The sequence below is a fragment of the Sminthopsis crassicaudata genome, chromosome 6 (genome assembly GCF_048593235.1).
Source record: "Sminthopsis crassicaudata isolate SCR6 chromosome 6, ASM4859323v1, whole genome shotgun sequence".
NCBI classification, from domain to species: domain Eukaryota; kingdom Metazoa; phylum Chordata; class Mammalia; order Dasyuromorphia; family Dasyuridae; genus Sminthopsis; species Sminthopsis crassicaudata.
The window spans coordinates 90,028,524-90,055,807 of NC_133622.1; the positions used below are offsets into that span (position 1 = coordinate 90,028,524).

The window sequence follows — 27,284 nt, forward strand, 5'->3', positions numbered from 1 at the left end:
TAAATTTCATAATAGTCTTAAATTCTCCGACTGAATTGCTTCATTAAATCTCTCCCTGGCTTCTGGGGACAGAGTGGGAAGACAGATTTCTCTTAAATTCTAATACCACATGTCATTAGATGGGCTTGCCTGAGATTCATAACAAGTCCAGAAAGATAATAAAGATTGATTGTAGGATATGGTTCATCCCCAAATCTTAGCACAGATAGCATATGTAGAAAGGAAGCCATTTCACTTGTGAGTGAAATAGACATTTCTAGTGTAGAACTTATTAAAAACCTACCCAATTTTAAAGGCCTGAGTAGACTTTTCTTCACAAAAAGATTCCCTTGATAATGTTTTTCCTTCTAAAATTGATTTTTTTGAAGAAAATCATTAGTATGGGAAATGTGATGCTATTCAGAGGCAGAATAACTTAGTAGAACAGAGAGGCAGGGAGATCTGAGTTCAAATTTGATTTCTGATTCATACTGGCTGTGTGACTCTGGACAAGTTACTTAAGTTACTCCATAGATTTTATCAAATTTATTTAGAAACAGCAGCCATTAAACTGCATGGAAGGGTCCCTATGGAGTGAATAGATTTGGCAAAAGTGATTCACACTATATTCAGGAGTGTTGCTGGTAGTAATGGAGACTGCTGGCCCTGTATTTGGTGCCTCCCCATTAGGTAATATTAGTAAATAAAAGTTTCCTTATTTAGGAGATCTCTATACCTGAGGTCCCAGGGCCGAGTCCCAGGCTTAGGCCACTCCCTAGTGTGGTCTGAACCAGATTAGAGTGTAACTGAGAAGTATTGAACAAAATAGGTAAAAATACAGTAGAACATAGATCATGTTCATACCTGGTTTTCTAAGTCAGTATACAGCACTCAGGGATCCTGGTATGTGGTTTTGTGTACCTTGCTTCTATGAGTTTGATATTACTTCTCTGAGCCAAAGAAATCACAGGTCCCGGTCCCAGTCCTTAATCTACAAGGTAGTGTAATACTTCCTTAATATTCTTGTGTGGAACATTCTTTGCTATGTGAAAGCTTCTAACAGCCGTGGTTCTGGATTTGAGAAAGGAATATTGTTGAAGGATGTTCTGTAATTATAGTCCACAGGCAGCCACTCAAGTGGACTTTTACCTCTTTGATTTCTTTATTGCTTTTTAGTTTGAACATTGTTGTTTGCATCATGACAATTTGGGAAAAAGTAAATGTTGCACTCAATGCTAACCAAAACATGATAAAGTAAAACAGGTGTTGGAAGAAGTTAGCTTTGCAGTGTGTCTTAAATTCATTTTCTTCTTGGAGAGGAGAAAAGGGATAATGGATTCTCTCAGCTGGACATTGGTAATGTCCTCAGGAAAGGACAGGCTGGGCCATTATAAGAAATTTCTATGGTTATTCTCTCTCTCTCTCTCTCTCTCTCTCTCTCTCTCTCTCTCTCTCTCTCTCTCTCTCTCTCTCTCTCTCATTCTCTCTCTCTCATTCTCTCTCTCTCTCTCTCTCATTCTCTCTCTCTCTCTCTCATTCTCTTTCTCTCTCTCTCTTTCTCCACAGACACCTTTGAGAAATCATTTATTGATTCTAATTCTACCTCCAATCTCCCAACCCACAGCCTATTTCAGCAAAAGTTAAATAGGATATAGCTAAAATTTGTGTTAAGGATCTGTTTAGATTCCAAGTATGGTTCTTCTGTTAGAAATCCTCTGAATGAATTTATGAGTTATTGCTTTTTAGAGAAGATAGGTTGAAATTATAGAGCAATTGAGTCTGGCCTCTTGCTGGAATCAGGCAGAAGCCTCTTTGGAAGGAGCACAGAATCACAGTCCCATTATGGACATGAAGGTGGACACAGAGAATATAGAAAACAAGCCTAAGATTTTCTTTACACAGTTTGATACTGTAGATCTTACGTGCTGTTCCAGGATTGTTTTAGTTAAAATGGACTAAATCTGCTATAAAAATAGCATCAAGTTTTTTATTGAAGATGTTTTTGGCTACATGGATACATGTTTGCTAATCTGGGAGAACATGAGTTTGTGGAGGAGAAAATCAAAATCCCCATAGTAAGTCCAGGAATGGAAGACGGACCTGTCACAAAGAAGGCAAAGTTGGAGACCTGTCTGTTCCAGGAGGCTCTAGAAGTGGACTGGAGAAAGCGACCACTTTCTACCCCAAGTGCTCCTGAAATTCCAAACAGATAAGGATGGGACCCTCGGTGAAATACTCATGACCTGCTCGAGTCCCTGGGGATGAACTTCCCAATGACTTTGTCAGCTCCTGCTTTTCTGGGATGGCACCTTTTTGTGTAGTTGTTGGTCCCTTTGTTAGGAAGGTCAATTCTAATTGGGTTTTATTCCCAGTTTTGCTTAAGAGTTAGTCACTCACAGAGGGGATATCATTCTACTCCTTGGCTTCTGAAAGAGATTTCATCTCTTTAATCATTGTGACTAATAATGGCAAGCATTTTGAGGAAAATCTTTGAATTCAGAAATCATCCCATATTAAAGTCTATAACACTGCCTGCTACTGAAAGCAATATTATGTAAGCTGTCAGAATCATTCATAGAGCTTCTATAGACAGGAGTTTCTTGCATTTTTTATAGAGTTGGGAGGGTGTTGTTTTTTTAATAATGCATTGTTCCTTTGGCTATCCTAGAATGGCAATTGTTGTGTTTTACATGTTTTCTATATTTTTCTGGATTCAGAAAAGTATAATAAAATAAAGTTGATTGTTTCTGGGTAAAAAAACAACAGCAGCAGCATTCTAAAATGACTGTTCCTTATCTAATCAGACTTTTGCAGGTGACAATAGATTTTATGTAGTTAATTCACTGGGATCATATGCTCTAGCACATTACAGCAAACACATGTTAAAGTATTCATTAGTATACACTAAAAGTAATACAAAGTTTAGACAAAACACCCACCCTCAAAAGCTTAATAAGTAATAATAATAGTTAGCATTTATGTAGCATTTTAAAGTTTGCAAAGCACGTTATAAATATTCTCATTTTATCTTCACAACAGCCCTGGGCAACAAGTATAATGAGTACCTTATTTTATAGAAAAAGAAACAGGACTGTAGGGGTTAAAAAACTTGCCTAGGGTCACACAGTTAGTAAGTGTCCAAAATGAGAGTTGATTAAGGAGAAATAGAAAGAAAGAGTGAGGAAAGGAGACTGAGAGACAGACAGAGAAAGAAGAGAGAAAGAATATTGATTAAGTGCTTAGTATCTGCCAGGCACTCTTGGGATAGAAATACAAGTAAGATGGTCCCTGATCTCATGGAACTGACATTCTAAATAAGGAACACGGCACAAAAATTCGTGTAGAAAAACAAGGTGGTAGAAGAGTGTTATCTTTATGGGACCACAGTGAGTAGTCAACTAGGAAATGACATGGAGGCAAAATTAGGCAAAAGTTTGCCTGTCAGAGTTGGGGGAATAAATAATATGCTCAGAGTTCTACTGGGGAAGAGAAGAAAAATCAGATGTCAATATATGTGAAGAAAAATCAGATATCAGACATCAACATTGTATTTGTAATACAAAATTATATGCTAAATATAATAGGGAGATTTGGGGTAAGTGGCCACTAATGAGGGAATCAGGGAAGAATTTATGGAAGAGATAGATTTTAAGATAGATTTTAAAAGATACTTTAGTCTTATTTTTAAAAATTTTGTTTTCTTACATTTTGAGTTCTGAAATGTCTTCTCTTCTTCTCTATCCTATCCTTATTAGAGAAGGCACCATTTAGTGAAGATTTATAAATATATGTAAAACCATACTATGTGTACTTCTGGGTATCAGTTCTTCCTCTGGAAGCAAAAGGCATCTTCCTTCATAGGTCCTTTAGAATTGATTTGAATAACAAGGTTGTTAACAGTTATTTATTGAACTATATTGCTGTAGCTGTGTACAATGTTCTCTTGGTTCTGCTCATTTTACTTTTCATTATTTCATACAAGTCTTTCCAGGTTTTTCTAAAATTATTGTGTTCTTATAACACAATAGTATTTCATCACAATCACATATCAGAACTTGTTCAGCTATTCCACAATTGATGGACATTATCTCAGTTTCTAGTTTTTGCCACTACAAAGAGAACTGCTATAAATAGTTTAGAATATATAGCTTCTTAGGTTCTTTTCCTTTTTCTCTGACCACTTTGGGAAACAGACCTATTAGTGGAATAGCTGCTGATGATTTTTTTTAAATAGCATTTTATTTTTCCAAATACATGCAAAGATAGTTTTCAACACTTAACTTTGCAAAACCTTGTGTTCCAAATTTTATCCCTCTCTCTCTTCCTCCCCTCTACCCAAGAGAGCAAGCAATGCAGGTTAAATATGTGCAGTTCTTCTAAACATATTTCAATATTCATCATGCTGCACAAGAAAAAAATCAGATCAAAAGGAAAAATAACTCGAGAGAGAAAACAAACAACCAGACAACAAGAACCAAGAAAGGTGAAAATACTATGCTTTGATCCATATTCAGTCTCCATAATTCTCTCTCTAAATACAGATGGCACTTTCTAATGGTTGTCTTAAATAAATGAAGAGGGTAGAGCCTGAGAAGCAGCGTGAATTAACACATAGTATGTTAAAGAACAGTTAATATTGGAAAGGTAGAGAGAGTAGCCGAGTCTGGTTGAAATAGTGTGTGTAAAGGAGAAAGGGGAGATGAAACTGGAAAAGATAAAGGGGTGCTTCATTATGGAGAGTCTTGGAAGCCAGGAAAACAAATTTCAACTTATTTGGTAGTCCAGAGGGAGCCATCAAAGACTTTTGAGTAGAAGAATAATATGGCTAAATCTGTGTGTATAAGAAAGTTAAGAAGTTTGGAGGAGGGAAAGGATAGATGTGGTAGACATAATGGCACTTGGTACTTAACCCAGTGCCCTAAAGAGGGCTAAATTTGGAGTCAAGCTGTTCTTCAAATCTCATCTCTGACAGTTACTGGCTTTGTGCCATGGACAAAACACTGCAAAAATGGGAATAATACTACTACTATCTGTAGTACCTATTTCACAAGAATGGGTGCAAAGATCAAGGGAAATGATAAGATTTAGAACACCCAGCAAACCTTGAAGTAGTTTTAGTTGTAAGATTCTATACCTTGGGCTGGAAAGGACCACAAAGGTCCTATTGTCTAGTCCCCTTGGGATACACATGAGGAAACTGAGGCTTCTGGTGGCTATGAAATTAAGTAGTGGAGCTTAGATTGCCTTCCCAATCCAACATCCTTTCTGCTCTAAGAGAAATTGTGCAGTGAGACTCTAAAGAATAGACTACTGTGGATGTCATTATTGACAGTTCTTTTTAAAGAAGTTGAAAGGAAAAGACAAAAGATGGTTTTAGCATCGGATCAGAGTCCCAGAATGCCTCATTTTGAAATCCAGCTTTGATTCCGATGACTCACTGATATAAGCAAGCTGCCAAAGGAAACTCTTGGCCCCTTCACATCTGCAAAGAGTTAGGTTAGTTGTGCTTACCTCTCTGTGTGGATGAAACCATTGATGTCTGGATAGTCCTTTGAAGATGAAAAGTGTTCCTAGAAACTTCACAACCCCGCCCATTCTATGTATAATGATTGGTGTTCAGACTCAGGCTGCTGCTGTTTGGAGATAGATATTTTATTCCTACCTAGGTCATTTTAATATATGTCTCTCCAAACAGCAACAGCCTGAGTCTGAACACCAATCAATATAGGTTTTTACTCCTTCTTGAAAAGGATACAAACAACAAATAAGTCTGAACCCATCCCATTTATTTTATTTTACTTAGTCTTTTTTCTTTTTTAGATTTTCAACAGTATTTTATTTTCCAAATAAACATGTAAACATAGTTTTCAATATTGAGTTTTGTAACACTTCGTGTTCCAAATTTTTCTCCCTCCCTCCCTTACCTCTATCCTCCCCAAGATAGCAGGTAATCTAATACAGGTTAAATTTGTGTGATTCTTTTAAACATATTTCTATATTTGTCATGTGGTGCAAGAAAAATCAAATCAAAAGGGGAAAAAAAGCCATGAGAAGGAGACAAACAAAAAAGCAAAAATATTATGCTTTGATCCATATTTAGTCTCCATAGTTCTCTCTTTGAATGTGGATGGCATTTTCCATCCCAGGTCTATTGGAATTGCCTTGAATTACCCTTGTTGAGAATACTCAAGTCCATCACAGTTGATCATTACATAATCTTGCTGTTCTTTTCTGCCCATTTAATTTTTATCTTTATTTATTTTTTGCTGTCTCAGTAGCACATTTAAGAACTTGGGGGGAGTGATTTTGTGGACTTAAATTTTAAGTAAATTACATACTCTCCTCAAAAGTCTCAGAGCTTCTTTCCTTATATTAGTGCATTTTGTATTTTGTCAAAGCCCTTTTGTGTGTATCATCTCATTTTATCTTGTCTAATAAGCCTGTAACTTTGGTACTGGATTTGTTGGCCCATTCTATAAAGAAAAAAGCTCGTTAAGTGACTTTTACAAAGTAACATAGCGGAAGTATAGGATGAGGAAGGATTTCTAGCCCAGGGCTGCATTCGGCCTGCATGTTTCCTTCTCAGGTTCCAATAAGATGAAATTTTAAGAGTCAGGTTCACACAGCTCAATGTCTCTTTGGAAATATTGGCATACTTTTCATAGCAGCTCACAAAAATTAAAATTCCAATCCTTGTAGAACTAATAATTCAAGTTCTGTGAGCAAATAATATCTAAGTGGTGTTCCCTTAAATTGAACCAAGTCTGAATATGTGGAAAGTGACTGTATAAAGCACTGCAACAAGTCTGTGACCTTATACACTCATATCTAGAAAAGGACTTTTAGAGAGAGGTTATCCAATCCAATCTCATTTTAAGATGAGATAACTGAGGACCAGAAAAGTAAAGGTATTAAGAAGCAGTGCTGGGATTCAAACTGAAATCTTCTGATGCTAGCTGTAGCTCTCTTCCAAAGCTTTGGTTACCTCTAATATTACTTTAGTTTCCATATAAAGCTATTGCTTTCAAGTGAGCTTAATAAGTAGTTTGAGATTCACTATCCTTAATATAAATTCTAATCATGAACGACTTTTAAAGACAGATAGCAATTATGCTTTACTCATAATTCAGTTAAAGTATGTCATCATGAATGTTTGTTCTTCTAATTAGGAGATAAGATTTTGAAAATAAGCAAATCAAGATATCTGGAGTTAAATGAGCCTTTTTTAACTTTGAGGAGAATAATACATTCTATTAACTTATCAGAGACGCTTGTTATTTAAGCATATGATACAAATCCTTTTTTTTTTCATATAGGATGAATTATAAAAGTTTACAATTTACTTGAAATTCTGCATTTCATCCTTTGATGTTTACTTTAATTGAGTGCTGCTTTACTATGTATTTGAACAATGTTCAGGCACATTGAAGAATGCCTTGCAAACCAGATCCCCAAAATGGCAATAGGACTATTTGGTGGCCTGTGGTCAGCAAGCTGTGTATTACTGATATAGCATGTAACCAAGAAAAAGAATAGGTGAATTCTCCAATTATGTCATTTATTAATATAGTGATTGATTTATTACAAAAAGTTTTAATTTAGTAAAAAATTAAAGTTTTTTTAGTTTTAAGGTGGCCTGAATAATATTATTACTAATAGTAATACAATTTTTGTGCCACTTTTCTTCTTTTATTGTGAATATAATCATCAACAAAAACATTTTGTGGCACTTTTTCACTTTTATTGTAAACATAACAGTCATCAACAAAAACTTTTTCATACACATAAAAACAAGAAATGATTTGTAGAAGAAAACCTATATTTTGCAATTTAGCCATTTATATATATGTATATATACATAAATAAATATATATATATATATATATACACATATATATAAACCTTAAAGTGCTATATAAATGCTGTTATTGTTATAGACAGTTTATTAATACCTATACACATATGCTTGAAGAGTTCCTTCTTCTACATTATTAGAATTCTCTCTGACCCCTAAGCATTTTTCATTTGTATTTTATAGTAGACTTGAAAACACATAGTTTAAGTTTAGTGTTACTAAAACAGAATTCTAATAATGCAGGTGCCTCCTTGGAGAAAATATCTTTTGGAAGCCAACTCTTCCTCTTAAGTATTCCTCCTGAAGATTCTTCTTCTTTCAGTCTGGTCCAAGGTGAAGAAATACCTCTCCTAATTGGGTAAAATAAAGACAGTTTCCTGTTTTAATCTGGTCACTCCAGGCACTGGCAAATCTCTTAGTTCTAGGGAATCAAGATCCCTAATCAATCATGAAATTGATTGTTTTCAGTCAGAGCTGACCCATACCCCTGAATTAATTAATGCAGCTAGAAAGATGTCCTTCTACTTTTTATCAGGTGAGAAACAACTTCTAAAGAATATTTTGAAGTGGAAATTATTCATAGATACTTTTATTGAATTGGTCAACCAAAAGTGTAAATTAGATATAGATTGAATGAAAGCAGAGGAAATGTCTTGTGGTTTGTTGAAGAGAAACAGAAAGACTCAGGTCTTCCTGACTCCAGGCTCAGAGCACTATCCAGTTAAAGAAAAACTGACCAGATTTCTCTTTCAGAATATTCCCATGGCTTCAGATTAGGGCAATTTTTAAATGCTTTCTTAATATTTTTAAAAGATGATCTAGAACCTTTCCATACACAGAGTTTTGTTTTATCATTTGTCTTTTAAAATCGGAATTGTTCACTGCTTTGATCCCACTGCCATTTGGGGGATTTAGTTTGCAGTTTATATTCTTCAGTGTGCCTAAATGTTGTCCAAATGCATAAAAATACTCTTATAAAGTATACCTTCAAAGGAAGAAATGAAGAGTTGAGGTCTTTCAAAGTTAAACTTTTCATATTATTATGGTAATCATCATGGAAATTGTTCCATTGGTTTTTTGCTTCTTTCACTCAACATTAATCGATATCTTTCCATGTTTCTCTGAACCCACTATGTTCTTCTTCTTCTTCTTTTTTTTTTTTATGGTGCAGTTATACTCCATTACACTCATATACTTCAAATTTATTCAGTCATTTCTTATTTCATGGACATCTACTTTGTTTCCAACTCTTGGGTACAATATCCTTGCACCTATGAGTCCTTAATCTCTGTCTTTTTTTCTCTTTGCCTTATCTAAGTACTTCTAGGTTTAAGGATATATACTATTTAGTGATATTTTGGGCATAGTTTCAAATTGTTCTCCAGAATGGTTGAACCAATTTACAATAGCACCAGTACTGTATCAGTGTTCCTATCTCCCCCTTCAATAATTGCTATTTTGTTCTCATCAGCTTCGTCTGTCTCAGAGGGTGTTAAGATGGAAGGGAATCTGAGTTACAAAACACCTTCCCTCACAACCACATTGCAAAGTAGGAAGTGCAAGTATTATATTCTCCATTTTACAATAGGAGAGTAATTGCTGACAGTCACCCAACTAGTGATGAACTCTCCCATAATCCATCCACTTAGGGAAAAAAAAAAAAAAAAGTTGTAGACTTTTGCTTTGATGGGGAAGTCAGTCTGGTATAATGGAAAGTGCATGAGACTTAGAGATAGGAGATTTCACACTTATGTGAACTTACCTAAGTCACTTCCTTCTCAAGGAATGCAAGTTTTTTTTTTTGTTGTTGTTTTTTGTTTTTTTTTTATCTGTAGTTAAGGAGTTGGACCAAATTCCATTTCTAATCCTGTGACTCTAAAGGATTGGGCAGATAAGATAAGAGGGTGAGGAAGGAGGTATGGTCAATGATTGAAAAAAGGAATCTATGGAAAAGTGAAGAGGAAATAAAGGAGTAAACTGGGGAGCAAATCAACAGGTAGGGAAAGTGTATATGGGCAGCGATATATCTAAAGAGATGTGTTGCTACTGTTAACAGATAAACTTTTTAGAATTTTACAATTGTGACCCCAGGATCCCTGTGAACTTATATTATAATTCCTCACAGAACTTCAGAAGCTTTATTGGCAAAAACACTGTCTTAGAAAATAATGTATGTTCTTTCTTAGAATAATGTTTCCAAGACAAATTTGAACTTTGGAAACCTTATTTCTTTTAAATTGCAGGAGGAGGGGAAAGGAATTGCACTAAATATCATCAAACAGAATTGTTAACTGGGATTTTTTTCTTAATCTTTCCTTACCCCATTCTCTTTCTTTTTCCTGGGAAAAGTTTGTATATTAGGAAGTGTGTTCTATTTGCTACGTTATCACAAAATCAAATCATTTTTTTACAATTTTTATCTCATCAGATGCTGGCCTTTTATCTTTTATAACATGGTTATTAACCAGGACTATTCTGGTAAATGTGTAACAACCATTTTCCCTCAGAGGAAAATGCTGAAGTTTAATTTACATTATTAATCTTTTCCTATCACTTTAAGACCAGATAGTCAACAAAATAATATATCAGGCCCTGATTTCTAGCATTTGCTGATTTCTGAGCTGGAAATACTCACATTGAAAATTTATCAACCATCTCCCTGGAACCTACAGGAGCCAGCTTTTGGGCTCTACTGGTACTAACAAATGTTCATGTTCAAAGATTTTTTTTTTTAATCTAAAAAATCAAGTCAAATAAAAATATGCCATTTCAGAATTCTAAAGAGACAGATCACATACTCCAAAGCACTCTCCCTCCTAAAACAACATTTTAAAAATTACTCATAAACACACTAATGGCTTTTTTAAACACTTGAAGAAAAAGGAAAAGAGTCTTGATATTGAGATATAGGTCTGGGACACCTTCCAATAGAGTGAGAAACATGATGAATAAAGTACTGGATTTAGAGATAGAAGGATGGGAATTGGAACCTTTCCTGATATTTATTAGCTATGTAACTCTTGGCAAGACACTTCACCTATGTGTGCCTCAGTTTCCTCATCTGTAAAATGAATGGGTTGGTCATCACTGCATCCCAGGGCCCTTCTGTTTTCAAAATACGTGACTCCTCTGTGACATTGAGTTTTTTCAGCCTGCTATGATTTTAAGATTCAGAAAGTCATCGAGCTTCTTTCTCTGCTTCCCATCTGTCCTAACAGCCTGTCCTTTGCCTGAACTTTGAGATAGACATAAGGACTGCAGGCTCTTTTGTGCCCTTGCCTCCATAGAGATCCACATGCATTTCCTCGCGGCCTTTATTTTAAATGAGCCCCCAACTGCCCAGAAAATGCAGTGCCAATAACAATCCCTGGCCGTTAACCTTCTTGCTCCTAGTTTCTCCCTAGTCTCCTGGCCAAAGGAAATGAAAGCTCTCAAACAATAGAAAATGTTTGGCCTTTCCTTCCAGGCCATTGCGGTGTATACTGTGTAACCTGTTCTTCATTATCTTTTTGTCTTTTTTAATATAACCAGTTTTTTTTTTTTTTTTTGTTGGAAGAATTCTAAATTCCTTAATACCTCTGGGCTCCAGGATTTTAAAGGGAATGGTTACTGAGCCAATTAGAGAGTTAGAATCCTAGCTAGAACTCGGTTATGCTTCCTTTCCAATGCCAGTCTGTGGGATTTGATTAGTAGTAGACTCTAGGAGTGAGCTAAGAAAACTTAAGGCTAAACTCCATCTCCTGCTGCCATTATTTATTTAAACCTTTTCTCTGACTTGAATAATTGGGTTTAAAGCAACCAATCTGCTGTTACATTGCTGGATTTCTCAACCACCCTGCAGAGAAATCAACATACTTATTTTAGCCCAACTTCTTGTTCCATTTCCTCTCAATGAGGATCAGTAGGAGGCAAAAGCTGAAAATGGTTCTAAGTAATGGGGATCAATACAGAGAATGTCTAAGGTATTTGTATCCTCCTTCCTCATAAACTTTTTCCTGATCATATAAACCGCTGTGCACTATAGGGCTTGCTTAGATTTCTCTAGGGAATTAGCATCTCATTTGACTTTATTACCACCAGCATGCAACTCCCTTCCTTGCTTTTAATTGATTGGTAATTGAAGGTTGAGTGATTAATAGCTGAACTCTCCTGGATTACTTCCCATTCCCTGCACCTCTTTTTTAAATGTGACTGAAAGTTAGGCAGATTACAAAAAACAAAGGCAGTTCATAGAGTTAGCTGAATCTGCTACCTATATTTTAAACTTCCTTAACTCTTTTATCCTTCCCCACTTTAATATAACATTTTAAGGTTCCCTAAGTGCTTTCCAGACAGCAGTAGCAGAGAAAAAAGAAGATTGTGTACCAGACTGTGAATTTCCTTTATGTACTGTTTGCTTGTTTTTGTTTTTTTTTTTTTCTGTCCTTGCATGTGATGTTTCCTATGATTATTTCACACTTAAATTTGACCACAATGTCCAAAAAGAAGACTTCTCTTTTCCTGAGAAATGTTATAAAATGTCAGAAAACTATACAAAAAAAAAAAAGTTACAGGTAAAATTTAGGAGAAAAAAGGAAGCAGAATTCCATGTCTTTTAACTTCTATATCCCCTATATATTTTTATATATTTTTTATATATTTATATATTTTTAATCCCCTATAACTGGCCCTGATAAAACTGTTGTTTTGAAGAAGTCTTATTTTAATTTCAGCTTGAAATATTCTCTGCCTCCATTTTGCCTAAACTTTCTTTTTCAATTTACAAACTTTTATTTTTTCTTCCCCATCCCTCCCAAAACACTAGTCAAGCAAATTGAATTCTTACATCAGCTACCTCTAGAAAAGCATGTCTCAGTATGCATTTGGAGTCCATTACTTTTCTGTTAGGAGATGGGTAGCATAATTCATCTTCAGTACTCAGGAATTATGATTGGTCACTGCAGTAATCAGCATTCTTTAGTTTTTCAAACTTATTTGTCTTTATAGGGTTGTTGTTATAAATATAAGTTGTTCTTCTGATGCTACTCTCTTTGATCTGCTTCAGTTCATATGCAAGTCTTCCCAGGTCTCTCTGAAAACATCCCTTTCATCATACAGCCAGTAGTATTATATTACACTCATATACCATCATTTGTTCAGCCATTCTCCAATCAGTAAGCACCATCAGAGTTTTCAGCTCTTTGCCACTACAGAAAGAGCTATTATGGTATTTTTGAACATATGGGTCCTATCCCTTTCTTTGATCTCTTTGAGCATAGGTTTAGGAGGGGGGACATGATGCTACTTTCCATCATGGATCTAAGGTGTGGTTAAAAATCTGCTAGTGAATCATAAATTCTCAGAGTTCTAAGGGAATATAAAGATTATCTAGTCCAGGAGTTCTTAACCTGGGGTCCACGAATTTGTTGTTGTTTTTTAAACTATTTTAGTGCAATTGATTTCCTTTGTAATACTGTCTCTTTTTCTCTTTCTTCACACACACACACACACACACACACACACACACACACACACACACACACACACACAAGCACACACACTCTCACAGTATTTAAAACCATTATTCTGAGAAGTCCAAAGGCTTCACCCAAAGTGCGAAAAAGAGATGTGCCACAAAAAAAAATTAAGAACTTCTAAACCCCTTCATTTTACATTTGGGGAAACTGAGGCCCACCAGAAGGGATTGAGTTGCTATAGATAACAAAATAACACTCATAGGTCCGACAGTAAAACTAAGATTTCCTGGTTCCTTATCCCCTTGCTCTTTTCACTAAACTAGCTACATTGCTCCTCTTGCTTTAGATGAATGCTCTAAGCATAGATATTGATAACAATTAATGTAGATTTTACACTAACCAGTAATCTCTCAAGATGGTTTACACCAAAATCTCAAAGGCTGGTAAATTCAAAGCTAAATTTAACCTCTCAAATTCCAACTTAGCATGCTTTCCTCAAAAACAAAAAACCTAACTAGTTTTATAGTACAGTAACTTTACATACTATATAGTACACTATATTTACTATACTATTTATATATGTACATATATAGATATAAAATTTTAAAATATTTATATATGACATATTATATACATATATATATATAATATTTACTATATACTATATAGTATAGTAAGACGAGTTGTGAATGAAATCAGTTTTTCTTGTCTGAATGTGGTTGACAAGACATTTTGCAAAAGGAAGTTCACAAGATTTAGGACTATATAAGACCTCAAGGATCTTCTAATCATTGGATTATAGATTTAGAATTGGAATGGATCTTAGAGGTCATTGAGTTTAACCCCTTCATTTACAGATCAGGAAACATGTCCAGAAGTGTGAATTGACATAAAAAAGTAGAATTTGAACCCAGGACTTCCTGATTTTAGTTCAATGTCCTTTTCACTCTCTTCATTTTATAGATGAGGAAGCTGAAGCCTAGAGAGGATGCAACACAATTAACAAAATGCTCCGCCAGAACTGAGCCTTTTCATACATATCGAATAATTATGCTGTATGGAATTCCCAGGATCACAATGATCAAAGAAGAAAATACAAGCATTAAGTATTTTGTAAGGGGCAGCTAGGTGATGTAGTGGATAGTGTGCTGGGCTTAAGAGTTCAAATCCATTCTCAGACACTATCAGTGTGACCCTAAGCAAGCCATTTAACCTTGTTTGCCTTAGTTTTCTCATTTGTAAAATGAGCTGGAGAGAGAAATGGCAAAATTATTACAGCATCATTGCCAAGAAAATCCTAAAATAGGGTCACAAAGAATCACATGAGGCTGAAAGAGTGAATGACAACAAAATGTTAACTACCATTTTTAAAAATCCCTTTAATTGTAGAGCTGCCTTAAAAGCACCTTAGAGATTGCCATCTAATCTAACCTGTTCCTCATAAGAACAACAAAATAATACTAGCTAACATTTTTATAGCACTTTAAGGTTATGTAAAGTACTCAGGAAAGTAAGGATCAAGAAGCACATAGCTAGTTCTGGGTAAGGCTGAAACTAGACCCCAGATCTCCTAAGTTAAGGTTATGAGTCTTTTGCATTGTACCATGCATCCTTCAAAACCCAATTCTGGGAAATCTAGGATCAAAGAATTTTCTAGATGGGAAGAACAGTTAGAGAGAGACCTTTTAATCTAGCCCATTTGGGTTTTAAAAAAGTAAATTCTAGTCTGAAAAAGGTGTAAAGTGACATTATACAGCTTGGTATTGCTAGTACCTTTCTTCAGGGGAGAGGACATTAAAATAATCGCTGCTTGTGAAATAAAGGATTAATCAAGAAGATTCATGAACATTTTAGCCATTTAACTGGTAGCAGCCTGTAAAACTAAATACCCTTGATATACCTTCTTTCTTTACTAGCACAAGTACTCAGTTTGCTCTTCATTACAAGTGTTTCCTTGCATGAATTGTCCTTGTCTTTCCTTTTTCTTTAAGAAATCAAGATTATTTTCAAAAAATTCCACAGTAGGTTTTGAGATTATAATGTATTATTTGTCTATAAACTACTTTTGTCACATCCTGTTATTCACTCTAAGCTAGAGAACATCAAAGTACATTGTCATTAGTTATTGGTACCCATTGGGATATGAATTAGCTTTTGGAAAAATTTTGTAGAAATAGCCTTGCTATTTCAGTCAGTTAACAACATACCTTTTATTTTCAAATTTCAGAGTTTATTGTTGAAATAAAAATTGCTTCTCCCATGGAATTATGGAGATTTTGGTTCTGGTTTTAGAATTTTCTAAGTAATTTTAGAGGTAGACATTTGTCAATATGAAAAGCTTTCAAAATCTCCAAATTGTCATATTTTCTTATCAAGAGAGAGAGAGAGATGAGATTAGGGCAATCTCATTCCACAAAGCTTATTATATTTGGAACTATTTTTATTTCACACATATATATATATAATAGGCAAATACCTATGTACATATACATACTCATATTTTTAATATACATGTATATTTCAAATATTGTTTATTTCAATATTCTGATCCTTTTAAAAAATCCAATTTTATAGTTTATTCCTAGTAAAGAGATAATATATGGGGGAAGAGAGAGAATAATAATTTTAAAACTCCAGAGAAAAATATCTTTTAGGACTAAAGAGATTAAGAACTATTTGTACTTCCTTACTTGCTCTTATCAAGACCTTAAGTATTTTCTTCTGGAGAGGACTGTTGTTAGTCACATTAGCTCATCAGGACAAAATTTATGCCCTAGACTAGAGCCCTTCCTAGCAATCAATAATGCTAGAGCAGTGACAGTGATTAATTTTTTCCATTCTCCTTCTATTCCCTCATCTCTAAACTAGTAAATACAAGACTCTTTCAATTTGTGCAGTAAGATAATTGAGGTCTTTGATTAGACTTGTAGGTATTGTGTATTTTGTTTATCTCTGTTTCCTCTTGGTTTCAAGGGATCTGAGACCCAGACTTCATTTTCCATAAGTGTATGAAACTACCAAATATGTGTGGGATGGGAAGAGAGGTAGGTAAGGTGCAGACTAACGGATTTAAGGCTCATGGGATTGGCCAGCCTCTCACAGCTAATTGGTAGGGTTGCCATGGATTGCTAAACAGCCACTATGTTTCACTCCCCCAGAGTGGCAGGAATTTACTCAAGAGTGAAATTATCCCTATAATAGTTTATAAAGTGTTCCAGGAAGAAAAGTATAAGATAAGTACCATGAGAATTGCTACAATAAAATTACGGATATGATCCTAGTACCTAAAAGAGGGTGGTTAATCTTACTAATAAATGGAAACAGGAAGGAATAGAAAGCCATTTTAAAGTTAACTGAGTCATATATTTTTAATATTCTTTTAATATACAATATAATCTATTTCTTTACTGCATGGTAAATGTGCTTCATCTTTCAGAGGGATTGAATAAGGAAACCATCTTTCCTATGTTCTTGGTCTGTAAAATATTACAGCAGTATCTTGACATTCCAACATTTAATCCTGCCCTGAATTTTGCTGTGAGCATTCACATATATCCTAGAAAAGAGGTTATTATAATGTAGGTAAGTGCTTTATGAGTGATTTTTTTTCCTCCTCCCCTTCCTGTCACTACATCTTTTGCTTTGCATAGTTAAAGAGAAAAGAGAGCCCTTGACTCATACTTAAGTGACAAATTCGAGATCTAACCGTTAAGTTTCTTCACTGAAATTTGACTTCTTTCTCTTGATGAGTGATAACTCTGACTAGTTTACTAGTTCACTTAGAGTACAAGACTAATGGGGCCAAGGCCATGGTTTTACTCCTAGATGGATTTCTGTAACTGCTAGTTACAAAAGGATAAATATTAACACAAATCCCTCATCATTGTGGGAAATATAACCCCAGGTATACAAGGTTGGTAAGTGAGGTCATCTCTATGTGGGAAAAACAATATTAGTAATCATTTATTGAGAAAAGACTAAAATATTTAATTCTCTGCTCAGATTTGTTGAAGTTGTTTTCTCTTTGTTTCTTATCTGGGAAAATCTCAGCTAAAATGACTGTAAAAACTTTTGACAGTTCAGGCTCATTCATCCAAGTTGTCAGAGTTCAGTAATATTTTGTTGTTAAAAGTTTCTCAGAAACAGAGCTTATAATTTATGGGGGAAGAACTAATTGAATACAACCTGAAGTGTATGTTAATATAAAAGTTTTAAAAATTATCTTCTGAACATTTTACTGCTTCTACAAATTAAAACTGGTCGACAGGTATTTTATTTTATTTTTTATTATTTTTAATAGTTTTTATTTACCAGATATATGCATGGGTAATTTTACAACATTGACAATTGCCAAACCTTTTGTTCTAATTTTTCTTCCTTCTCCCCCCTCTCCCCTGGCAGATGGCAAGTTGACCAATACATTGACATGTATTTTAAAAGAAGAGCTTCTCTTAAAGAAAAAAAAAAAGTTATTTTAAAAATTAAGTAAGGGACATGTGGAATTCCAAACTCCCCTATGTGCATTGGTATTTGTTTTTGGGAATTGTTTGTGTTGATTAGTAGGTTAAGGATAAGGGGAGGAGTGGGAGAAAATGTTACTTGGCAAGCTTCCCTATACTTTCTGGTTGCCAGAGTGTCCGTGAGGATACAAAATTGAAGTTCTTCAATTAGATCTTAAAAACTAAATTGAACTTAGTTAAAATTCTTTAACAGTTTGTATATTCTCCTTTCCTCAGGAATCATAGCCCAAAACATGGGTATTGTTAGTTCACTGAGATATTTTTGGGAAATTGCTGGGCCCCAAATTATGAAAGTACTTACCTTCATTTCTGGGTTCAGAACTAAGGGAACAAATATTGATGCTATACCTACACCCCCCAGTAAAGTTGTTCCATTTGGAGTCAGAAGATGTAATTTCAAATCTCATCAGTGATATTTGCTAACTATAGGACTAAGGATGTTATTTTATCTCAGTCTCAGTTTCTCCATCTGCTAAATGGAAGGTAATTCTTAAACTACTTAGCTCACAGAAGTGTTAGCAATCTAATAGTATTATATAGATGTGAATTAATTCTAATACATGTGTTAGGTACAATGAAAAATGGAAAACAAGCAAGATTCCAGACTAGACTTTCTTTCATAACCTAGAGTTTACAGTAGAGTTGGAGAGACAAAATCATGATATAATTAAAAGTCATTTGAATGGCATGCAATAATATTTTTAGTAAAACTTTTTATTTTTAAAATATATGCATGAATGCTATCTTAATATTGACCCCTGAAAAACCTTATGTTGAAATTTTTTCTCCTCCTTCCCCCTTATTCTCCCGTGGATGGCAAGTAATCTAATATATATTAAACATGTTAAATCGAATATATGTATACATATTTATACAATTATCTTGCTGTACAAGAAAAATCAGATCAAAAAGGAAAAAAAATGAGAAAGAAAACAAAATGGCATGCAGTAATATAACTAGCATTTTGTAATTCATTGAAATTTGCAAGAATGTTTTTTATGCCCTCAAAACAATCTCAATAAAGTGAACTTAAAAAAAAACAAACCTCACAATCTGACGAAATAAGTGCTATTATCATCCCCATTTCATAGATAAGGAAACAAATGCAAATTAAACACTTACTTGGAATTACATTGTTAGTAAGTATGTCTGAAGCAGGATTTGACTTCAGTTCTTCCTGACTCCAAATCCTGTAGTATCCACTAAACCATATATCTACATATATAAGATATCTATATATCTATATATAAGATAAAGATGGTCCAGATAAGAAGTGTGGACTGAAAGTCAGAAAAAGCTTCCTGAAAGAGATAAGACTTGAGTTGGGCATTGAAAGATGGGTGATTTTTGGAGAAAAGGAAAAGAAACATTTTAGACTGACAGAGAACAACATGAACAAATAAATAGAAATAGTAATGAGTGTCGTACATGAGGGAACAAAGGAGGAGGCCTCCTTGACTGAAGAGGAAGACGTTTCTTTCAGAGTAGCAGGAAATGATGGGTTAGACAGGTGTCATTTGCTTGTGAGAGACTTTGAAAGCCAGGCAGGAGATTTGAGACTTGATATAGTCGGCAATAGGGAGCCATTATATGTTTTTGAGTCTCAGTTCAAATGACAGGGTGAAAAGCAGTATTTAAGGAAGATTGGTCCAATAGTGATGTTTAGGATGGAGGGTGAGCTTGAAGGATGTTAGAAAGCTGGGGCAGTAATCTAGCCCTGAGTTGATAATTAACTGAACCCAAGTGGTTAGCAAAGAGAATGGAGAAGGCAGTGAATCCAGGAGACATTTCAGAGAAAGAAATGATAGTGCAGAGCAGCAAGTGCCTTGTTCTCTAGAGGTTCACAAAACAGTAATGACTGTTCAGACTCCCCATTTATACATCATTCCAGCTGTGTTCTGAGCACTGCTGGAAAATCCTTTCTACTCATGTTGACTCCCCATCTTTCTCCTTAGTGATTGTCCCCAACTTTTTTCTCTCTTCTCAAAAACCCAGCTGCCATATGTTTTCCAGATGATTTAGCCTTCTACTTCAGGGAGTTCCCTCACTGGGTTTGAGTTCCCTCAGCTCTCTTCATTCACTCCTCAAAGATTCTTAGCAACATTATCCAATTTCATCTTCTGTTCCTTGTCACTAGAGGTCTCCCCCGCTCCTCATTAAAACTAGACACCTTGACCACTAATCTCATGCATTAGGGCTTTCTCCGCAAGTTACCAAAGGAAGAGGAATGGATTTGTGGAAAGACTTGCTCCAGTGGTTATCACAGTGCCCATCACCCAGGCAGCAGTTAAATGTTTATTGATTGGATTCAGATTTCAGCTCTGGCATAATTAATTGTGTAACTAGGGAGAAAATCACTCGATTGCTGAGGCTCAATTTCCTTATTTATAGAATTTAGCTTTAATATCTGGAATGTTGTGGCATAGGATTGTTTGAGGCTCAAATAAGATGATGTTGGCAAAGCACTTTAGGAAAATGTAAAGTGCTATATAAATGTCAGTTATTCATCTTTTTATTCATCCTTCTATCTCTCTTCAAGCTTCCCCCCCCCTCCCCCTTCTTTGCTGGCTCATTCTTTGCTTTGTTTGTTCCAAATCTTTAAAAAAAAAAAAAAAAAAAAAAAAAAAAGACCTTCATTTGACCCTTCTTCCTCATCCAACTATGATTCCATCTTTCTTCTCCTTTAAAAGCTAAACATCTGGAGAAAAGTTGCAGAGGACCCATACTTTGGTTTCTTCATCATTCCTTCTCTTTTCAACCTTTTGTAGTTTGTCTCTTGACTCCGCTAATCTATTAAAATGATTCTCTTAATAGTCAAAAATGATTGCTTGGTCACCAAACCCATTTTATTTCCAGTCCCCATTCTCCTTGATCTTTGTGGTAGTTGACAATATTGATGCAGAATGCGCCTTCCTACTCTTCCCTCTCTCCCTAATCTCTTGGAATTCAAGTTTTTATGTTATTTTTTCTCTGTTTCCTTCACTGTGTCAACCTGTGATTTCTTTCTTCTATGTTCCTCTCTCTTCCCACACTCCAGTATAGCTTAATTATAAATCTCTCTGCCTTTACTCTTCCCTTCATAAATCTATTCTTCGTGCCATTAATATTAAAATGTTCTTATAAATATATTTAGTTACACCCAACCCATTTAAAAATAAGTAAACAAAAATTTCCGTGGTTCCTAATTTCTTTTACTAAGTTCAAAATTCCTTGCCTGAGATTCAGGATTCTTTACAAATATAGTGCCACTTCTACCTTTACGGCTCTATGCTAAATTACTCCCACCAAACTGGAATCCTCCATTTCTCCTTTTTCTAAATGTGTGCTCTTCAAGCTCCCACCATTAGGCATTTGATTATGCTAATTCTCTGTATCTATAATGCCCTTTCTAATCCTTTTTTCCCTTTGCATTTATATCCACCTCTTAAAAACCTAAGGGCATGTTATCTCTGCACAAAGTCTGCCTTTTTTGGTAACTACTTTTCTCCTCCAACGTCATATAAAGCTTCATATCAATTTCTCTGATAAGTTTGTCATGTCATATAATATAGTGGGGTTGTTTATGTTTATTTCTTACCCTCATACGTGAGGGCCAACATTTCAGGGATCACATCTTACTACTCATTTTGCATCTCAAACAGTCCCAATATTCTACTATGCAGTAAGTGATTAATAAATGCCTGTTGAATTGAGCTGACTTTTCATCACAGTTAAGTAGGAGAGGCTGTTGTAGCCCTTCTCAGATGTTAGGGAATGCTCACACCTTTGGGAGGCCTGCCAGGGCTGGCAGTGGGAGTAAAAACCCATGTTTCCTGATGGAAGTTAGGACTTGGGAACATTTCAGGGGGTCCCATGATTCTGGTAGCTTCAGTTAACTCTGGACTAAAAAAGTGAGCTTGATAGAGAGAGTGTCAGTCTAAACTAAACTCCTTTAGCTACTAAAGATGTTTTTCTTGTAATAGTCAAGGTTTTCTGTGCTGTATTCAAATCTCAAGCTTTGCAACTTTCAGACCTATTGCAGCAAACTATACCTACTCTTTCATCATTATTATTGCCACAATTATTATTGAAGCCTATTTAAGCATTAACTTGATTGAAAAAAAAAAAAAAAAGCCATTGCTGGCTAAGAGTTAAAATGTCAGGAGAGGTTTTTTTGGTGTGTTTTGGGGGTTTGATTTTTTTTTTTTAACACGTGACCATATGAATGTCTGTTGTCCCTTCCCAAACTGTCTTGGGTGTCCTTCCTTCATCTCACCCTCCTAATATGAATTTTTGGTCTTGACATGAAATGAATGACATTGCCACCCTTCCCTCATCCTCTGTTTCTAGTTGAATATCTGTCCTGGTGATTTTCCCAGCCCCTCTAGAAAGCATTATTTTATACCAAACTTCTTATATGTTTTCCTAAGCCTTACCATAAATCTAAGGACATTGCTTTTTAAACCTTCAACAGAACATTACATACTATCTGTCGATACACAAATGCCTGATTTGACCCTGTTTTTAACTTTAATTTTGCTGCCTTCCTTGACCATTCCCCAAGAAGTCACAAGAATCATTTCTAGTTTTCTCATTGATATAATTTTCTGTAAGGTTTTAGGGAAGATTCAGGAGTCATTAGTGGTGATTCACCGGGATTACCAGGTGGAAAGATGGGTTGGCAATAGTGATGTGACATTTTTTTTTTTCAATTATACTGTGTAACTATCATGTCAGTGGATAAAACTAAAGCATGATGATAAATGAGTACTTCTCTGTAAGAAGCATCCTTTGGGATACCACCCCCTTTGTCCAAAGGAACAGTTTTGACATTAAACTTAATTGCAATTTATAAGTTATCTGCAAGAGGTTGCACAGCAACCCTATGCTTTCCCAGGTAGTGAAAAGTCTAACCAATTTGGATAAACAATCAGAACCCTCAAGGGGCTATATGAATAGACAGAGAAGTCTTAATTGTGGTTTTAATTTTAGTCATTTTAACCCTGTTAGTTTTTCATGTTACTTTTCCCTCAGGAATTGTTCATAAGAATTAAGATTTGGAGTTGAAAGGGAGCATCTAGATCAACTTTGTCTTATTCTCCACTCCATCCCCCACCCCACCCCTTTTTTTGTTTTGTTTTGTTTTTAAACAAGGGGGGAAAAAAGGCAAGGAGTGGTTAAACACTCACTTATAACAGAATTTGTCTCTTTCTTCTGGCTCCAAACTCTCTGTTGCCATTATCCTGAAGTTTTGCAGTGTTAATTTATATTTCTTATTCCACCAAATGATGGTTTAAAAATCTGTGCATCACCTACTCATTTAAGCATGCATTCATCATCGTGTATATGTGTCTATATGTATATGTGTGTGTGGGGAGAACACACAGAGAAACTTAAGATTATATAATAATGTTTATATAATATGTAACACTAAGAAAGTTATAATAGCATTTATATAGTATTTTAGGCTTGCAAAGCATTTTAATGTGTTCTCATTTGATCCTCACAACAACTCAGGGAGAGAGGTTCTATCATTATCTCTATTTTTTAAAAATAAGAATATTAAGGCCCACTCAGGTTAGATGACTCCAAGACAAGTACTCTATCCATTGTACTGCTTACAGATTCAAAAAACCTCCCCCATCTTCACCCACACCTCTCATGAAGCACTTTGCAAAGTAGTGTGTTAATGGATTTTTTGTTTGCCTAACCTACCCTATGATAATAACTACATTTTCATAAAACAGGCTATATTTTAAGAACCAAACATATCTGGAAGCTTTTCTTTAAAAACCCAGTAATGACTCATACAGCAATGTACAATAGTCTACCTGCTGCAACCTTATGATGCCCCCAGATGTTTTATGTCTTTAATTATCTGTACAGGATCCTAAATAATCACATAGTATGGAGGTGGGTGTATTGTACTCCTCAAATACAGCCTTGCCCTTCTAAGCCTTCCTTACAGACTAAAATAATAATGTAAAACTGAAATTAAACACCCTCAGGGATTATCTGACATATACTCTAGAAAAGGCTCCAAAAGATAAAATTGGGCTAATTTATTTAATGCCAGTTACTGGTTGTCAAAGGCACTTTATACCACATAACTTGAGGCTGGATTCTTTTATATTAATAACTAGGAAGTACAATTAGCATATTCATGTAAATTGGTGGAAAGAGTTAGAATTGACCTCCAGTTTTAAAACATGAAGTTGAAATAAGGAACAGGTTTGAGGGGGGAATGAAAATCAGCTCGACGTTGGACTTGCTTATTTTGAGGGTCCTGTGGGACATCCTGGAATAAGCCTGGATGCCTGTTTCTACTTCACTTCTCAGCATTATTGTTTAAGCCTCATTAAAAGTCCTTAGCAAAGAAATGCTGTTTTCATCTCACAAGTATGTTCTGAATTTCACAAGTCTCATTTCTCTTCACCCTTCCACAGCTCATCAAATGGTTTTCTGTGGTAATAGCTTTGATCACAGCAATTAAGCAAATAATTAGCTTTGAAAAGAAATATACACAAAAGCACAGTTAATTTGCTAATTGGCTGTGTGGACAGTAACCTGTTTAGGATCCCAAAATTAGCTTTGTGGAACTTAGATAAGCACCAATATATAAACTTAGCCATAGGTAGGAAGCACTTCTTTTCTCTGAAATACAAGATTGCCTTTTGAAAAGTTATTTTATTCAAATCTAAAGAAAGAAATGACAACTCATAATTTTAGATTTATGAGAAAAGTAGGAACTATTTATTTCCCTCTCTGGGTTGGATTCCTTCTATCCCCCCATTAGCTCCAGCTAATGGAATTTAAATTGATGTATATCAAGAAAGTTAACAACAGATGGCATACAGCTAGGTATTCTGTGCTTCATTGTGCTACCTCATTTGGTCTTTGCTTGACTATAAAATTTCCTGTGGTCTACAGAAATGTGTTACAGGAAACCCCTGCCTTAGGCTATAGGAAAGGTAAAGGTACTAGGCATTAAGTATGCTTTCCCTGCTAATGTTAATTCAGAGAAAGATAGTGTTTATGTAGAAAACCAATTTTCCCCCCTTTTACATGGAAACTACATTGAAAATTGAAAGCTTATTTTAACTAGCCGGCTTGGTAGGTTGATGTATCTTAAAAACAAAAGTGATTTTGAATAACTATAGCTTAGATTGATTATAACCAACTCAAATTTATGCTGTTTTGAAAGAACTGAGGATTTAATGGTACCCTGTCTCACAGGGAAATATCCATTATTATGTCATTCCCAGATCCAGGCCTAATCAGAAGATTAATGATCTTGACAGCCCCAGAAGACACATATTAAAAAGTGAAATTATATTATTAAAAAAAAACCCAAAACAACACATCATCTTCAAATGAAACTCTTTACTTTATAATACTCTTATAGACCATTCTAAGCTTTTTCCTCCATTTCTATTTGGAAAACTAGAGGTAATAATTCTGAAGTCTGGCTTGATCTAACCTAATCCTTAGGTATCAGATCATTATTTTTTTTTTCTTTTTCTGTTGGAGTGAAGGAAGGTACAAGTTTCCTGAATATGTGTGTAATAATCAACAAGCACCTAGAATTATGTGACAAAGACTTTAGCAAAGGACCTGAGGAACAAAGACAAAATGAAACTGTCCTTGCCTTCAAGGAGCTTATATTCTTTCAGAGGAAACAACATGTATAAGTACTTCTATGTTAACATAAATTCAAAAGGATGGGGGCTAGATCTGTGATTCATCCATACAGGGGATTCCCAGATGAGGAAACTCCTTTTACCAATGCAAGTAGGCACTTTCTCTGCAATTTACAGAGTTCCTAGAACTCCTAGGAGGTAAGGGGCTTGCCAAAAGTTACCTAATATATGCCAGAGGCAGGAAAAAAATTCATAAAGTAAATTCAAAGGCATGGGTTGGAAAGTACTAGCAACTTAGGGAAGCAGGAAAGGTTTCAAAGAGGTGGTCCTTGAGATGGGGTTTTAAGGAAACAAACAATAGTAAGAGGCAAAGATGAGTCAGACACTGGGGATAGCCTATACAAGAGCATCAAGGTGGAAGGTGACATAAAGATAAATGAGACACAGAACAAACTAGTTGGGCTGGATCGTAGAATAAGAGTAAGGAGAGTAATGCAATAATAAATCTGAAAAGAAAGACAGGAACCATTTATTAAGGGCTTTAAACACTGAACTAAGGACCTTGTATTTGTTGCTAATGAAGCAATAGGGAGCCAGGGGAGCTTAATGGATAAGGGAGTGACAGGTTCAGATCTGTACTTTAAACTGTCTTTGGCAGCTGGTTATATAAGCACATACACAAGTGTATGTGTGTGTATACACACGCAGATATATATATATATATAAATATTTATATAAATATTTATAATATTTTACATATTATAAATATTTGTATAAATATTTATAATATTTTTATATATTTATATGAAATATAAATTATATATATATAATATATATATAAATATATATTATATATTTATTATAAAATATATAATATATTATAATATAACATAATAATATTTATTTAATATAAAATATATAATATATAAAATATATATTATATATAATTTTATATATTTATAAATATATTTTAATATATTTTTATATTTATATAAAATATATATTTTATATATATATATAATATATACATTATATATATATATATTTGGAGATAAGCAGGTATCTGTAGAAAATTGTTCTATACATACTTTGAATCAAGTAGATTCATTTTATTTTCCACAACAACAGAATTGATGTTAACAGAAAAAGGAAGTGAGAAGTTCACAAAGATATATAAATTATGCATATATGGTAAATTCCTAATGTAGAACACATACAGAGAAGGAAATATATTATCAGTCTTGTAAAATGTGTAATTGATTTGAAGTTGGCTATGGAAATTAAATATTGGCTAACAAAATTTAGGAAGCTTTTAAAGGTACATACCGTCTAAGGAATATGGTATGTGATACTGGCTTTCAAAGAATTTTAGAAAAATAATTAAAAATTTTACCTCTAACTTACATGAACTGATACTGAGTGAAATGAGCAGGACCAGGAGGTCATTATATACTTCAACAATACTATATGATGGACAATTCTGATGGGCGTGGCCATCTTCAACAATGTGATGAACCAAATCAGCTCCAATAGAACAGTAATGAACTGAACCAGCTATATCCAGCGAAAGAACTCTGGGAGATGACTAGGAACCACTACATAGAATTTCCAATCCCTCTAATTTTGTCTGTCCAATTCTTTTTGTACAGCAAAACAACTATATGGACATATGTACATATATTACATTTAATTTATACTTTAATATATTTAACATGTATTGGTCAAACTGCTATCTGGGGGAAGGGGTGGAGGGAAGGAGGGGAAAAATTGGAACAATAGATTTAGCAATTGTCAATGATGTAAAATTACCCATGCATGCATATATCTTGTAAATAAAAAGCTATAATAAAAAATT

At 34.6% G+C, this 27,284-nt stretch overlaps 1 protein-coding gene and 1 pseudogene across 2 annotated transcripts in view; both read left to right on the forward strand.

Moving 5' to 3' along the window:
- The window catches only part of LOC141546217 (SUMO-activating enzyme subunit 1-like), a 68,563-nt pseudogene extending 61,010 nt beyond the window's left edge, over positions 1-7,553 (forward strand).
- GALNT7 (polypeptide N-acetylgalactosaminyltransferase 7) overlaps positions 1-27,284 on the forward strand; it is a 191,699-nt gene that overhangs the window by 64,531 nt on the left and 99,884 nt on the right. The gene's annotated exons all lie outside the window — the stretch shown is intronic.